Source organism: Hyaena hyaena, unplaced genomic scaffold (assembly GCF_003009895.1).
Source record: "Hyaena hyaena isolate Hyena2069 unplaced genomic scaffold, ASM300989v1 scaffold_540, whole genome shotgun sequence".
Taxonomy (NCBI): Eukaryota; Metazoa; Chordata; class Mammalia; order Carnivora; family Hyaenidae; genus Hyaena; species Hyaena hyaena.
This window is the reverse complement of record NW_024081171.1, coordinates 50,191-65,728: the sequence shown is the minus strand read 5'-3', so window position 1 is coordinate 65,728 and position 15,538 is coordinate 50,191. Positions and strand designations below refer to the sequence as shown.

General features: G+C 34.3%; 1 non-coding gene and 1 pseudogene across 1 annotated transcript; both read left to right on the top strand.

The window, feature by feature from the left end:
• The first annotated feature begins 2,209 nt into the window (after positions 1-2,209).
• Positions 2,210-15,538, top strand: part of LOC120247658 — a 58,096-nt pseudogene continuing 44,767 nt past the window's right edge.
• LOC120247665 lies at positions 9,921-10,134 on the top strand. The gene has a single exon (XR_005532379.1). It is a non-coding gene; the product is annotated as a small nucleolar RNA U3 (small nucleolar RNA).

The window sequence follows — 15,538 nt, the reverse complement described above, 5'->3', positions numbered from 1 at the left end:
TTAGAAAGGACTTACTGTAATATTCGGGCACATTTTAGATCATTTTGGAGAAGAATCAAGTCTTTGCTCTGGAATATGTGCTGTCAGGAAGTTGTGATAATACGATGATTTGGTATTATACCAAATCTTACCTACAAGGTAAAAGAATGAAGTGATGGTGAAACTATAGTTCAAAAGCAAAACAAAAGAAACAGAGGTCACTCATTTCGACTAGGAAGGGAAGAAAGTCAATAATTTTTATGGTTTTTAAAACTGTCCATTGCTGGGGTTCCTGGGTGGCTTAGTCGGTTAAGCGTCCAACTTTCACTTAGGTCATGATCTCGTGGTTCGTGGGTTCGAGCCCCGCGTCAGGCTCTGTGCTGACTGCCAGCTCAGAGCCTGGAGCCTGTTTCAGTCTGACTCCCTCTCTCTCTGACCCTCCCCTGCTCACGCTGTCTCTCTCTCTCTCTCCTAGAAATAAATAAAACATTAAAAAATAAAAATAAAAAAAAAATGTCCATTGCTGCCTGTGTTCATGTAACCAAACAAAATGAGTTTGCTCCTTAGTGAATCACAGACAGAAACTACACCAGGTGAGTTTTCGCAGGAAGAAAACTTTATTTGATCATTGGGAATAACTTCTAAGGCCATGAGTCTTTGAGCAAGGGTGAATAGGTTCTTTTTATTTAGGGCTAGGAAGAATATTTAGATAGGAGAGCCTTGACATTATCTGTAGAGGGAGACATAAGGTGGCACAAGTGCCCTAAGGAAATTTGACAATATATATATTATATGATATGTAAATGAGGCTTGTATTCCTCCTTGGGTAGAGATTTTATTATTATAATGAGTTAAAAGTAACTCTTGGTCACTGTGGTCCATCTGTGCAGGCATGAGTCAGAAGTTAAGTTCAAACTGACCTGGGTGGTCTGGCTGGCCAGAATTCTTTGGGCAATTCTTATTGCTTGAGGGGTAGTTATGTTTTCCATCACAGGATTCAGGTCTTTTGCCCGAGTTAAGAGATAAGCTACAAAGAAGAGCATAATGAAAAATGAGAGACAAAGGTCACTGGATACAAGAACACGGTGATCAGCAAAGATTGGGCTTCGGGTCTAGCTGGTGACATTCATACATGGTTATGACATGATCTTCCTTTGTCTTAACTCATTATGGTCACAGAATGACCTTTTCTGACACTGGCACTTAATTGTTTATTTTCAATATAACATCAACACTAAGCTCTGAGTGAAAGACCAGCTCTTAGCAACATGGAGACCTAGCTCTCAGATGCCAATTGCTACTGTTTTCTTTCTTATCAGTTTTGTTTTTATTTCATGTGGTAAATTTTTCTCAGTAACCCATAACTTTTTCATTGCCATGTTTATCATATTCTAATTTCCCATGTATACATGGTACTATCAATATCTCTATGATATAATATTATTTAAATTGGGAGAGAAAAGATCAGAGCTAAACTATTTAAAAACCCTTTTATTATCATTGGCAGGCTAAGATATTATTCACCTTTAAGACTTCATTTATCAGGGCGCCTGGGTGGCTCAGTCGGTTAAACGTCAGACTTCAGCTCAGGTCATGATCTCACTGTTTGTGGATTAGAGCCCCGCGTCAGGCTCTGTGCTGACAGCCAGCTCAGAGCCTGGAGCCTGTCTTCAGATTCTGTGTCTCCCTCTCTTTCTGACCCTCCCCTGCTCATACTCTCTCTCTCTCTCTCTCAGAAATAAATTTTAAAAAAACATTTAAAAAGTTTAAAAAAAGTTCATTTATTTATTATTTAAGTTAATATCTATGGAGAAATTTACATCATTAGAATTAAGAAAAAGAGGGGTGCCTGGGTGGCTCAGTCAGTTAAGTGTCCAACTTCAGCTCAGGTCACCATCTCGCAGTTTGTGGATTTGAGCCCCACATCAGGCTTTGTACTGAGCGCTTGTTCAGAGCCTGGAGCCTGCTTCGGATTCTGTGTCTCCTTCTCTCTCTGCCCCTCCCCACTCATGTTCTGTCTCACTATACATCTCAAAAATAAATAAATGTAAAAAAAAAAAAAAAGAATTAAGAAAAAGAAAATTTCAAAGCAGGAAAAAAATGGTCTAATTGGACAAAGAAGCTAAACAACTAGGGTTGGTTCAGGGCTAAAAGGCAAGGAGAAAATTTTTTTAACTCAGCCTGAAGAGGTCAATCTTTGAGGCAGACATAGATTTGAAGAGCAGGTGCAATGGAAAAGCAGAAGCAAGCTCTAAATATTCCAGTACAAGTAAGTTATATGGCAAATACAGGAGTCACTTGTTAGAGAGGTGGGGAAGTTAGACAGGAAAGGAACAGCAGCTGAGATATCTGTGAGCCAGCTACCACTGTGGAATTCAAAATTAGTTTGGCATCACTAGAGCAGAAGATAAACATATGGGAGTTGGGGAGAATTAGAGGAGAATCTGGCATTGTCCACAAACAGATGAAAAACAAGCAAACATTTTAAGCAGGAGAGTAACATAACTGAATTTATGGCTGCCGTATGGAACATGGACATGGGGATACAATCTGTGAAGGACTGAAGGCAGTGGAACGATTTGGAGCCTGTCTCAAAAGACGTCTAAGAACACTAACAAGGAAACTCAGGGGCTACTCACTCTGAGGTTTGTTTGTTTATTTGTTTTTTCTGAAATGTATTTCTGTTGCAGTGCATTGTCAAATGATGTGATATGTCCACAGTCTTTATTTTCCCAAACCAATTTAATAAATCTACTCCACTAAGGAGCATATCTTTTAAGTTTATTTATTTATTTTGAGACAGAGAGAGAGAGAAAGAGAGAGAGAGAACATGAGTGGAGGAGGGGCAGAGAGAGAGGGAGTGAGAAAGAATCCAAAGCAGGCTCCACACTGTCAGCACAGAGCCAGATGCAGGGCTTGAACTCAAGAATTGTAATATCATTACCTGAACCGAAATCAAGTCAGATGCTAAACTGACTGAGTCACCCAGGCACTACAAGAACATATCTCTGACACACTTAGTCTTGTAAGACTGAACCCTTAACATCTGGGATCAGATACTGTCTCCAGGTAGATAGTGTCAGAATTGATTTCATTACTTGGTAGTGTGGGAGAAAACATGTGCATTGAAAGTGGTGTCAGATTAAAAATAAGATATTAAACAGAGAAATTGAACAAATATTAAAAAGCTCTGTAGAGACATCTGGTCCCAAGATGGCCTGAGGTGCAGAGACTTGTACCAGCCCAACTATGATAAGATTCAGAGTTATTTGAAAAAGAATTTGAATAAGAATTTGAAAATAAAATTAGGATTATGCTATAATAGCTAAAGGAGAAAGAGGCAAAAATCTACCCACTAATATTCAGAATTTTATTACTGTTATTGTTTGACAGTTTTACAGTTTGATATATATTTGATTATGCACAACCTGAATTTATAGTAATAAATATCAGGTAAAACTCACTGTACATTTAAGATTATATGATCTAGATATCTATTTCTCTTAAACAAATATATTTTTACCTTATGTGATAGATCAAAATTTTAAAGGAATGGTAAAGATTATATGAAGTAACTCTAGCTATAGTTAGTTTCCAAAATTAGATAAAAAAAACTCACAGCTGATCATTCATAAACTAGAATTTTAGATTGCTAGGGGTAGTCGTGAATCAATAAACTTTGTATGTTTAAGAAGGTACTCTGTAGAGTATATGTATGTGTGTGTGTGTGTGTGTATATATATATGCACATCTATATACATATATATATACTTACACACACATAAATATGCATACATCCTTTCTCTATATGTGTGTGTGTGTATAAAACATATTTAGTAGAAGATTAATCTGAGTTAGAAAAACAAAATATTGGTTTTAAATATATAAACCATGAAGTAAATATTCTGCAAGAACAGGAATTAGAATGTATTCTACATGCAATAGTAAAAGCTATAATCTCTGTTTTCAGTGGCCATTGGAATAGTATCAATTTTACAAGGGACAGATGAGAATCATTATTATGGAAAAGTATGTTCATACCAAGAAATATGTATTTTTACAAAGGGGAAAAACGTTTGACTTTATGTCCATTAAGAGGTACAGAGTGTTCTCAATGTGCAAAAATAAATTTAGGAATATTCCATCCCATTTTGTAGAGGATGAGATGATTCATCGTGATTAGGTTTCCTGTTGAGGCTGAGTGGTTTTAATAAAAGAAGGAAATCAATGACTGGCCATTGGAATATAATGGATCTGTAATGCTATATTTTAATGAGGCAGCAATGGGAGGCCATTAGAATAAAATAGATTGACCATCAACAGCACATAAAATAATTTATTAAATAAGCTGATGTGCAGATAATAGGGTCACTAAAAGTATGTTTTAGGGATATACAAAAAAAGTATGAGGGTATAGTTTCCTTATAAGTTTCTAAACTAAGGATTATTTTCAAGCAAAAGGGAAAAATAATTTTCTGATTGGCGGTATGTATTAGGACCTTTTAACCACCTTCACATTCCATGTTTTATGTAATATATGATATAGTAGAGTGACAATTCTTAGTACTTTGCAAAAATCTGCAAACATGTATGGTCTTTGAAATACGATTAATGTTAACTAAGAACTTTTTAAATTATTATTAGGCATCAATAGGTTATCATTTCTTGTCCTACAATCTATATTTGTTTTCTCACTTTTAATGCATGCACCACTATGTAATTATTACCAAATCAGTATCACTGTTACAAGATCAGAAATAATTCACTAACCCCAGAAACATAGTTCATTTTGAGGAAGCTACATGTGCTATTTGTAGTCATATTCAAAATTAGTGATATTCAAAATATTGAATAAGCATTTCCTTCATGACAGAGAACCATCTACTCTTTTAATATTTTCATATTGTCTCCATGCTCCAGAATCCAGGTTAAAATAATAATTCAACCTACCAAAGGAAACACTGTCTCAGTAAGGTGAATTAAAATATGATTAAAATTAATTCAAACTATTACTAGAATTGCTTTGAAATTAGTGGTTAAAGTTTTATAGTGATATATTAGAAGCTTACCACTGTCAATCTTCAATGAATTCATTTTAATCATTATGCAAAGTATATATAATCAAGTGGATTTGAGACATTAAATTTCTGCCTTCTGGGTTACAATGTTATTTTTATCTCTTTTGTTCATTCATTGTTATCTTGGCACAACTTATGCACAAGTTAATTTAAATATTCTTCTTCAGGCAAAAATCCTGTTGTCCATTTGTCCTTTCCTTTGTCTTACAATAACACCAGCAGGTTGCACATTCCTCTTTCTGCAACTTAAGTCTTTGTTTTAGACCTGACATTTTTTTCCTTTGAGGTTGAGGTGAATACACTTAACCATATACCTCCATACAGAAAACTGAGAGGGGCCAGTAAATTAAAACTAGATCATCTCTTTCCTTTAGTAAGGATATACATAAGGGCAGTTTTACTTTTCTTAATTAATGATGAAATTGCTAACTTCTAAAAATCACTTTCAAGAAAGCTTAATTAATAACATAGTTCATATTTATTTTCTTATGTAATCCATTCATGAGGGTAAAGAAGAATTTTAATTACAAATTCCAAATAAAACCAACACAAACCTATATTATCAGTTAAGAAAAGAATATTTATATTTCCTATGGTTAAACCCTCATTAATTCAGTTAACAAATAGTCTCTTAAAAACTATTATATATTTAATAGGTTAATAGGTGTGGCTTCAAAAACGGTGGTGCTACAATCTATTGAGGAAAAAAGGTCATTATATATTATATTTAATTAATTGTTTTATTAATATAAAAATTAATCAAAGAATTTAATAATTTATACTTAGAAATTAAATTATTAAATTAAATAATTTTATATTAATAATATAATAATATGTATTTAAGACAGTACAATAGCCACTCTATCATAAAGGAATATACAATGCCACTCGAACCCTATTTAGAAAGACACCTGAGAGGGAAAAAAAAATAAGCCTCAGAACAGTTGAGAAAGAACAGAACATAATTTATATAATTTATGACTGAAAAGCAAGAACACCTTCATTGTTATGTTCATAAATGCACTTACACAAATAAATGGCATTTTTTAGTAACTCCATCTGGTTTATTAAAATTCAGTTAAAGGATAGCAAGGATGCCTTTTATTATGTAGGTAACAAACTAAAAATACATTCCATTGAAACACTGAAAAATAAAGATTGATTCAAAAAATTAAATGTTGGTAATAGATAACTATAGAGTAAACATATGAGTAAACAGAGACTTTATATTCTACATAAAAGTAAAATCCTAATGCAAATTTGGAGGATACTAAGGCAAGAGAGTACTATGTCACCTTCTTTGAAGCATTAATTTCCCTGCACATGACTCAGAAAGTGGTACCTCATCAAATATTAAGTGGAAATTGGATGCTAAGATTACATGGTATTCTATTATTTTATTATTTTATTCATCATTTTACCTTGCCTGTACTTTTTGTTTTTTCCTCCGAAAATAAAGATACATTAAAAGGTAGAGTATATACTAAGAATAAAAAAGTAGAATTATAAAATAAGTATATTTTACTAAGAATATTAAACCGTTTCCAAAGAGTAATGATTTTCTTTCAGGCAACTATTACTATTTTTTGCTTATAATATGCCTTTTTCAAAGACAGGAGAATTTTATTTATGACATTTATAAAATTAAAAAAGTGTGTGGTCATTTTAGTCACAAAATAGAGTCTCCACCCTATAATTAGTTTGTCGGGTTCTATATAATAGGTATAGCTTCATATTTCATGTCAAGTTCACACTAATTCCTTGCCATATTCCTCAGGCCTGTTATAGATAGGTTACTCATACATAAAGAAGAAATGTGATCTCTTTCGCTCTTGCTTACTTGCTTGCTTTCTTGCCTGCCTGTCTACCTGCCTTCCTCCCTCCCTTCCTCCCTCCCTCCCTCCCTTCCTCCCTCCCTCCCTCCCTCCCTCCCTTCCTTCCTTCCTTCCTTCCTTCCTTCCTTCCTTCCTTCCTTCTTTGCCCTCCTTCTCTCATTCTCTCTCTCTCTCCTTTCTTTCCCTTTCTTTATCTGCTTGCTTTCTTGCCTGCCTGTCTACCTGCCTGCCTCCCTCCCTCCCTTCCTTCCTTCCTTCCTTCCTTCCTTCCTTCCTTCCTTCCTTCCTTCCTTCTTCGCCCTCCTTCTCTCATTCTCTCTCTCTCTCTCCTTTCTTTCCCTTTCTTTATCTGCTTGCTCATCATTGGCTTTTGGCCTGCTTTGTTTAGAGCAGGTGGAAGCAAATGAAGGTTCAAAGATTTTAAGGAGGAAATAAGGCAGCTGCACGAATTTACTGATATGTAATGGTAATTGGAAAGGTTTATAGAAGTACTAAGGTACAGGTGATGTGTTCGACCATCTAATCTGCAGATCTTTCAAAAAGGAAATCCTAAAATTATGAGTCTTGAACTCATTACTTCTACTGACTAAAAAAAAGGTAAGACTCTTAGGGATTATAGGAAGGATTTTTTTGAGAGAGCTTAGAGAAAGTTGCATAATACACAATACCAGACTCAAAAAGGGGATGCTGGCCTTCCCCTAAGTCAAGAGAGATGGGCTTCAGCGAGACTACCCAGAAATGTGAGCCTATACCCCCTGAGATTAGAGAACGCAGTGGACAAAGGCTAAACGTTTGCCTGGAAAACCCGCAGGAGAAATGGTGAAAGTAAGTTGCAGCTGTTTGAAGACCAGACAAATTGAATGTTTGTTAATTAATGTAATTGTAGGACCTTTTTAAAATTTGTTTTCTTTTATATTTATTTTTGAGAGAGCACAAGCTGGGGAGGGGCAGAAAGGGAGGAGAACAGAGGATCTGAAGCAGTCTCTGAGCTGACAGAACGGATCTCCATGTGGGACTGGATGGAACTCACAAACCGTGAGATCATGACTTGAGCCAAAGTCGGAGGCTCAACCCACTGATCCACCCAGGCACCCCTGACTGTAGGACTTTTGATTACCTAAAAGTACCACCATAATTATGAAGAATCCTGAAATGTTTATTCGTCATTGACTAGGAAAATTGTGAAGGGGCTGTGAAAGCAAAAATACAGTTGCTTATGGTTTCCATTTTTTCAGTTCTGCTTCAATGCTCCTGGTTATGCTCAACTAGCCTTTGCACAATTCCTTTGTTGGTTCAAGAACAAACAGAAGTGAAAACCATTTGTGCATCCTTTTCACATCTTACCCTCTATGACATTTTGTGGTCTAGCCAAGCTCAGTAATTTTTAAATTTTTTAAAAACAATTTTAAGTTTATTTTTATTTATTTTGAGGGAGAGAGAGAGAGAGAGAGCGTGAGCAGGAGAGGAGGAGAGAGAGAGGGAGAGAGAGAGAATCTCAAGTAGACTCCACGCTGCCAGCACAGGGCCCAGTGCAGGGCTGGAACCCACGAACCATTAGATCATGACCTAAGTGAAAATCAAGAGGCTGACACTTCACCAACTAAGCCACCAAGGAGCCCCTCATTATTTTTTTTTAAAAATATTATTATTTATGTTCCGTTATGTTTGGTTTAAAGGTCAGTTCTCAATATCATAGGTTCTCAATTGTTACTTGCATATTTTAACAGATAATTTCTTTTAAAATGTGAGAATATATTAATAGGAATCTATTAATATTTTTATGTATTAATTACTTCATCAACATGTAAATCATTTTCTAACTAACTCAAAGTTTAACTGACTTTATCCTTGAATAGTGCTTAATATTACTTACTTGAAAATACACTGGAGATTTACTAGAAAACTAACATAAATAAATAGTATTCCAGATTGGTCATTATAAACTCCACCAGGTACATTTAGCAGAGCAAAGCCCAAATGAATACATGGCCACTTATCAGGAACTGGAGAAGAAGGTACAATGTATATATAATATGGAAGAATTCATTCTGATACCATCATGAAGCTTGTATATACCAAGGCATTGCTTTCATTTCTTCTACTATCTTCCTTTTGCTTCCTGTACAAGAATTTATCCCAATTCCAGTAGCAGCTAATTTGATTGGAATGAGCATCTGATGATCTTCCAGCTGTTCTGGAGATGTGAAATGGGCCTTGCTACTCTTAGGGGATGGAACTGCCAGGCAATTCTGTTCACTACCACTAAATAATAGCCATCTAATATAAACCCATCTGGTGGTAAAACCATCTATCTCACCTCCTCAGGATTTACTCAATCTCTTCATTTTATCTGTAAAACACTACTTATAAACATTTGTGTTGTGGTACTTTTTGATTACTTAGTCACTAGCTAAAATCTCTTTCTCTCTCTGAATCTGACACTATTATTTATCTACAATCCTTTTATTTTCCTTATTGCTGCCTGCTATCTCCCCTTCTTTAGGTTTGTTTCTGTTTTCATTATTATTGTGCCTTCTGGTCACACCACTGAGAAGTAAATTTTAACATTTCTTGGAATAAACCTCAACCCTATCCATATACTGCTCTGTAAAGTCAGCAAACATTCATTCTTTATTTATGGTTTCATTCTTTAAGTTCATTTGTATATGAAATTTAGAATATTGACTATTTCATCCTTTAAAAAAAAACCTGTACAGTTCAAGCTGTTTTCATTACTTTTAGAACTAGTCCCACTTAACTTCTAGCATCCTGGGTCTAAAATAGACTTCAGAAAGGGTTTTGTTTGTTTTTCATATAGTTCTATAACATGATTGTTGACTATAAAATCATTCTGATTGAAAGTCAGCTGACCTTTGAAATTAGTAACCATCTATTTAAAAAGCTATACTCTTATGAAATGCAAGTAACTTCATTTTTGGTGAAAAATATTTTAGAATTGTGACTTAATTTGAAATAATAGTTCTTTTCAACTTAATTGTCCTAAATTTCTTAGAAGTATTATATCTGTAAGACTATACTTTCAAAGATCGTATCTATATTCTGTTACTAGAGAAGATTTTCTAAAAATGTAGAGTACCCGAAACCACAAGGAGGAGGTGCAGTGTTCTCTCCTGAGCATGAAGCTGACTTTGGGTGTTTTTTCTGTGACAGACAATTGCCATTGATGATCATTCTTCTTCTCCTTTGGAGGAGAAAGAGGAAGAGGACCAGGTCTGAGTGATGAGAAAGAAAAAGAAAAAAATTGTATCTGTATCTATCTCTAAAAAATACAAAATTATACCTATTATTTTTTCCTATGTTCTATTCTTACCTACTTCTTTTTTGTACAAGATCCTCAGAACAAATCAATCACAGAAAGGATGACACAAGAATTACCTCACTATTCAAATTTGATATGTTAATCTATGTCTTCAAAAGATAAAAACTAAGGCATTGTTAACTATTTTGAAAAAAAACCTTAGCTAATATTACCTTAGCATTTAAATCAAATTTAGTTATCATGTATATTTTATTATATATATATTTATTACTTTAAAAATATAGACATTATTATAGGGATAAAGGAGTTTATTCATGAATGGGAAATAATAATAGTCTATGGTGTTGTCCACTAAAATTCTAAGTTGTGTGTGTGTGTGTGTGTGTGTGTATGTGGCATAAAGATAAAGTTGTTTAAATCAGGTCTGGAAATTGAGATGGTAGGGTACAGGAAGGCAATGAATAGTTTTGTTTTATACATCTTTGTTATGCTTTAGTTCACTTCTTAGTATGTGCACATTTTACAGTATTATGCTGAAAAACAATTTTTATGATGCAAAGGTATTATTAAAAATTCATGAATAATTGAATATTCAGACTTTTGGATATTTTAATAAAATAGTTATTATTTTTATTCTAATGATATGAAATGTTATATAAAAACTTCATTTTAGCCCATTTTTATAGCCTGGTTTAATTTATAGTTCTTAATATGAAAATTAAACTGATAAGACAATTAATGAGCCATAGAACTCAATTTAATGTTTTCATATTTAGAATTATGACAAAATTATAATTTTCCTTATTTATGTACATCAACCAATGCATTAAATTCTCAACATCTGCCAGTAAACATGTGCTTTGCAATCATACTAACTAATTGTTTTTGTGAGGGTACTCAGGAACAAATATTTCCACTAAAAGAGAAAAAGGTGCTCAAATATTCAAATCAATCCCAGTGAAATGAATCATAAAAACTTTCTGCTCATGCTAAATTTACCATTAAATCCTAAATCAGAGTGTATAGCTGTTATTTTTGACATCTCTCTAACATTTTTCAAGCTAACTTCCCTTTTCTTATTTTATTATAAGAATTGTTTGAATCTGCTGCACAGATTTTGATAGTTTCTCCAGAATATGATTGAAGGCAAGGAACATGACAGGTGAAATCACCCTGAATAACACCTAGCAAAGACGGGTACTTGAATAAATTAAACATAACTTACCGTCGATTTTCACAGATACATTTTCTAAAGGAAAGCATAACAATGTAAAGACATGTTGGACATTTGCCATATTTAGAAATGTTTACCTAAGATGTTCTTTTTACCATCATACTGTAGCAGAAACTATGAAAAAAAAAAAAAAGAAGACAGATTTGTTTAGCTCTGAAGATAAAAATTGAAGGACCACTACTGTCCTTAAAAAAATGCCTATGTCTAGAAAATAAACAAAAAAGGGGCGCCTTGGTGGCTCAGTCGGGGAAGCGTCGGACTTCGGCTCAAGTCATGATCTCAGGGCTTGTGGGTTCCAGTCCCGCGTTGGGCTCTGTGCTGACCTCTAGCTCAGATCCTGGAGCCTGTTTCAGACTCTGTATCTCCCTCTCTCTCTCATCCTCCCCTGCTCACACTATCTCTATCTGACTCTCAGAAATAAAAATAAAAAAAAAATTTAAACATTAAAAAAAAACATTTATAAAAAGAAAACAAGAAGGATATTACTTATTCATTCCTTGAATGGAGAATTTCAACACAAATTTAATTATCATACAGAAAAAAAGCTAAAATTTTGCTCATTTTCACTATTTGACAAAATTGTTACCATAGAACTTTTGTGAACATAGAACGTCTCTCCAGATGATGAGTGAACAAGACAGTGTTTCTTTTTTAGTAGAGACTAGTGTAGGTTGCAGCCGTTTCTAAATTCCAGCAAGTCATATGGGTTATTGATATAGGGAAACCTTAATTTGACTGTTTTAGGATTGTGTATTGTTTGTTCCCTTTATCATGTGCCACTTTTCTGGTGATTCCTCTGAAATGCTGCAGAATAAAGCTGTTTCTTACAGACCAAATAACCAGTGTGGCCTGGTCTTGTCCCATTGCACAACAGTTGGCATAAAAACAAACTGCTTTTGAGATGAATCAAGAATTTTGGAGAAATTAAATGATAACATTTTAGCAAGTACTATCAATGTTAACATCATCATCATTGTTGTTTACTGAAAATTATGTGACTTCTATTTCAAAGGTCTAAAAAATCAACTTTTACATGCATAAACCAAAACCTAAATTCCTTTAGCAATATACTTAACCATGAATAAATTTATGTACTTATTACAGCATTATATTTGAATAATGAGCATCTCTTTATCTGAGTCAAATGGGGAAGGATTAAACAATAGTTACTTTAGTGCTTAAGCTTTATGTTCAAGAATAGTAAGGTAGGGGCTCCTGGGTGGCTCAGTCAGTTAAGGGTCCAACTTCGGCTCAGGTCATGATCTCCCTGTTAGTGGGTTTGAGTCCCATGCCGGGCTCTGTGCTGGCAGCTAGCTCAGAGCCTGGGGCCTGTTTCAGATTCTGTGTCTCCCTCTCTCTCTGTCCGTCCCCTGCTCCCGCTGTCTCTCTCTCAGAAATAAATAAAACATTTAAAAAAAAGAATAGTAGAATAAATAGTACATAGCTAAAATGACCACTGGTCAGGTTCAGATGAGAACAAAATCCTTCAGCAATACAAATGACTGCTAATTAATTTTCTGTACTCCAAAATTTGTTTAGAAGTAAATTACTATATCTAGAAAACTGGTTTTTCCGTTAGTAGTATGTATTGAGAAATTAGTGATGTATTACAATATAAAATAAATTGGTTCAATGACATAATTTAATCACTGCCTTTAAAGGTTGGACAGGTGATTCAGGACATCTGTGATTTCAAATCAGCTCTGCTACCGAATACATGAAAAACTATGGTTTATTTCCTTGAAACTGTTTTCCAATTTCTGAATATTAGCATTTAGACAAGATGATCTGTAAGGTCTTCATCTCCTCCCCTTAATTCTATAATATTCTCTAAACTAAAACTGTGGTCTCTGGCATCTTGGGAGATTGCCATGAACATACACTATAGTAATTTTCCAATGTATCAGATTCTTGTGTAATTCCTCTCTTTGAGTGCATTTGGAATCTATGGCCTATTTTTAGCCAATAGAAAATGGCAAAGATGTTAGGATATCACTTCTGTGATTAGAGTACATTGTATAAGACTACATCTTAGCCTACTGGAGTGTGAGGTTTTCCTGTTGGCCTTGAAGAAGCAAAATGTTAGATTGTGAGAGAGGGTCATGTGGCAGGAAATGTTAGGTGCTCTCTATGACCTGAGGATGGCCTTTATCCAACAGTTAATAAAAAGCTGGGTCCTCAGTCACATAATGCCAAAAAAAATGCATTCTACTAACAACCTCAATGAGTTTAGAAGGGAATTCTTCACTAATCAAGCTTTTAGATGAGAACATAGCCCTGTTGACATCTTAATTACAACCTTGTTGAGACCCTGACCAGAGGATCCTGCCAAACCATGCCCAGAACTCTGACCTAAGATAAAGACCTCTAAACTAATATAATGTGTGTTGCTTTGTTACCACAGCAATAGAAAATGAATATAGGAAAACAATTGCAGATTTTGTGTCTCCTTGGAAATTTTGCCTATTGGAACAACAAAAAAAAAACCCCAAAACACATAGAAACAAGTAAATAAAACTCACCTGAGTGTGTGGAAGTTGTTTTTTTGGCTTATTTCAAAGTGGTGTTTTTGTACTTTATTTCTCTCTCTCCCTCCCCCTCTTTCTCTTCTAATAATTCACTACAGAGGCAATTAAAAAGGAGGAATGGGGAAACATAACTCCCCTGGCAGGTATTAGGTAAAGCTTTCTAGTGTCATAGGCATAATCTGTGGTATAGGATTATTTTTTACTTTTTGCTTGGTTTTGTGAAATTAAGAATGATAGAAATACATTACCTTCTTTTCCACTCTCTAACCCCCTCTAAGTATTGGAGTCATGACACTGACATTGTAACTGTTACTTTCTAATAATTCCTTCCAAGTGGTCAAAAATACTTATTAAGAAAATCCCCAGTAAGTTAGAGTAATTATATGGAAAAGTCAATGTCATTTACTAACAAGCATGTTCAAAATTATTCACTTTTATTTTTATTTTCCTTTATGTGCAGTATCTCTAGCAAGATCCTAAGCTCAGAGATCAGAGCTAGAAGAGACTCCAGAGAGCACCATGAAAACCATGCAATTTTACAGGTGAGGAAAGGTTTTCCTTGAATGTTGAAATACTTCTCCTCAAGATTAGTGAAATATAATGTCACATAATTAGGACACGAACACAAGACTTAACATTAACAAAATGTGTTTGAGCACTAATATAGTCACAGAAGATTTGGCAATTATTTTTGAATTTTAAATAACATTGAAAAGGGTAAAATAAAATAACAATCATTTATATTACTTTCACCTAAAATTAAACATTGTTAACACTTTGATGTTTTGCTGCCATTTTTACAGAATAAATACTATATCACATTGCACAAATATGAACTATCAAATAGATAGAAGCATAAAACAGATATCACAAAATATGTCAAATGAAAAATGCCATCTAATGCCATTTAAAAAAATTGATTTGTTTATATGGCTTTGAAGTGGCATTCAGCCATGTGGGTGAATGGGATCCAAACATAGGGCTATTAAAGACCATTTTTATTCTATAATTCCTTAGGAAGTTCATTTGCAAATTTAAATGAGTATAGCCCTCTTTAAAGAAGTGGCCTTTGAAAAAGTTGAGGTAGTAATGAGCCGTCTCCTTGGAAAGAGCATTGTAAAAAGTAGGAAAATTTGTTCAAAGGGTCTGAGATGAAACAATAACTCATGTATTTTAAAATCACCAAAGAAGCCACTATGATTGAGCACAAATTCTTGTAGTCCACAATGCTTTGACAGTTGAGCCTTCCATTGTATGTCTGACCTCATCTGTCATCCACTATTATGCTTATTCTACTCCAGCTCACTTTTGCATCGAAATGAAAACTATTTGATGATGTTAAGCAGATGACTGTCCAATCCAGGCTACTATATTGCTTTACATATTGTTTCGTTAACAGTTTGATTTTGTGAGTGGTACAAGTGTAGTGTAACTGGAGAATTAGATTTAACCAGCGTTGTGTTTTTACTGAGGTAAAAAAAAGAAAAATGAATGAAGGTTAAGGGAGTTTGAGGATATATACAATAGGGTGACTTATAAGATTCATTATGGAGTTTAAGTGCAGCGGGAAGAAGTTACATTAGTGGTGACATAATTGAAATGGC